We start from the raw sequence: 2500 nt of genomic DNA on the forward strand, positions 1-2500 counted from the left end.
GAAACTTCCAGAGGCATTTGCAGCAGGAATGCATGTGCACTCAAAAAATGTGATATTTTTCACGGAGAGACCCCGTGAAACGCTAGAAGTGGGCGGGGATGTCTCTCTTGTGGCTCACGGGGCTGTTAGGGTGGCACAGAAATCCCTCGGAATGGGAAAACGGGTCATTTTCGTGTCGCCACATTGCATACGAACCGCATGAAACTTCCAGAGGCATTTGCAGCAGGAATGCATGTGCACTCAAAAAAGTGAATATTTCTCACGGATAGACCCCGTGATACGCTAGAAATTGGCGGGGATGTCTCTCTTGTGGCTCACGGGGCTGTTAGGGTGGCACAGAAATCCCTCGGAATGGGAAAACGGGTCATTTTCGTGTCGCCACATTGCATGCGAACCGCATGCAACTTCCAGAGGCATTTGCAGCAGAAATGCATGTGCAGTCAAAAAAAAATTGATATTTTTCACGGATAGACCCCGTGAAACGCTAGAAATTGGCGGGGATGTGTCTCTTGTGGCTCACGGGGCTGTTCGGGTCGCACAGAAATCCCTGGGAATGGGAAAACGGGTCATTTTCGTGTTGCCACATTGCGTACGAACCGCATGAAACTTCCAGAGGCATTTGCAGCAGGAATGCATGTGCACTCAAAAACTTCTATATGTTTCACGGATAGACCCCGTGAAACGCTAGAAATTGGCGGGGATGTGTCTCTTGTGGCTCACGGGGCTGTTAGGGTGGCACAGAACTCCCTCGGAATGGGAAAAGGGGTCATTTTCGTGTTGCCACATTGCATAGGAACGCCATGAAACTTCCAGAGGCATTTGCAGCAGAAAGGCACGTGCACTCAAAAATTTTAATATTTTTCACGCATAGACCCCGTCAAACGCTAGAAGTTGGCGGGGATGTCTCTCTTGTGGCTCACGGGGCTGTTAGGGTCGCACAGAAATGCCTCGGAATGGGAAAACGGGTCATTTTTGTGTGGCCACATTGCATAGGAACGGCATGAAACTTCGAGAGGCATTTGCAGCAGGAATGCATGTGCACTCAAAAACGTCTATATTTTTCACGGATAGACCCCGTGAAACGCTATAAATTGGCGGGGATGTCTCTCTTGTGGCTCACGGGCGCTGTTAGTTAGGGTCGCACAGAAATCCCTCGGAATGGGAAAAGGGGTCATTTTCGTGTTGCCACATTGCGTACGAACGGCATGAAACTTCCAGAGGCATCTGCAGCAGAAATGCATGTGCACTCAAAAACGTCTATATTTTTCACGGATAGACCCCGTGAAACGCTAGAAATTGGCGGGGATGTGTCTCTTGTGGCTCACGGGGCTGTTAGGGTCGCACAGAAATCCCTCGGAATGGGAAAACGGGTCATTTTCGTGTTGCCACAATTGGCATACGAACGGCATGAAACTTCCAGAGGCATTTGCAGCAGAAATGCATGTGCACTCAAAAACGTGAATATTTTTTCACGGATAGACCCCGTCAAACGCTCGAATTTGGCGGGGATGTTTCTCTTGTGGGTCACGGGGCTGTTCGGCTCGCACAGAACTCCCTTGGTCCACCTGATTCGTGCATACAGGCAGCAACTAAAACTCTGTAAACCTGCTGTGAGGACATCTAAACAGTGGACCAGTGAGGCTGTGGAAGATTTGCGGGCGTGCTTAGACTGTACTGACTGGGATATGTTCACGACTGCTACCAATAGTCTGGATGAACTCACAGAGGCTGTGTACATCAGCTTCTGTGAGGACTGCTGTATCCCAACACGTACCAGGGTGAACTTTAACAACAACAAGCCCTGGTTCTCAGCAAAGCTCAAAAGGTTGAGGTTGGAGAAGGAGGAAGCGTTTAGGAGTGGGGATAGAGACAGATTCAAGGAGTCGAAGAACAGGTTTAGCAAAGCGGTGAGAGAGGCTAAACGACTGTACTCAGAGACACTAAAACACCAGTTCTCTACTAACGACGCTGCTTCTGTCTGCCAAAGGGCTCAGGCACATCACCAACTACAAACCCAGAGCGCCCCACACCACTAACGACTCCCGCCTAGCCAACGACCTGAACGAGTTCTACCGTAGATTTGAAAGACAATTGGACTGTCCTGAACCACCCCTTCCCACCCAAGAGGCCCCATCCCCCACCCATACTACAGAAACGACTCTCTCCTTTCAGGAGGGAGAAGTTAATGGGCTTTTCAAGAGGCAGAATCCACGCAAAGCAGCCGGGCCGGACTCTGTCTCTCCAGCCACCCTCAGGCACTGCGCTGACCAGCTGTCTCCGGTGTTCACCAACATCTTTAACACCTCCCTGGAGACATGCCATGTACCAGCCTGTCTCAAGTCCTCCACCATCATCGCTGTGCCCAAAAAGCTAAGGCCAACAGGACTAAATGATTACAGACCGGTCGCCCTTACATCTGTGGTAATGAAGTCTTTTGAGCGCCTGCTCCTGGCACACCTCAAAGCCATCACAGACCCTCTCCTGGACCCCCTTCAGTTTG

This window comes from Petromyzon marinus, unplaced genomic scaffold (assembly GCF_048934315.1).
Source record: "Petromyzon marinus isolate PM22_M1 ecotype Great Lakes invasive population unplaced genomic scaffold, UKy_Petmar_22M1.pri1.0 PM_G_Scaffold_38, whole genome shotgun sequence".
NCBI classification, from domain to species: Eukaryota; Metazoa; Chordata; class Hyperoartia; order Petromyzontiformes; family Petromyzontidae; genus Petromyzon; species Petromyzon marinus.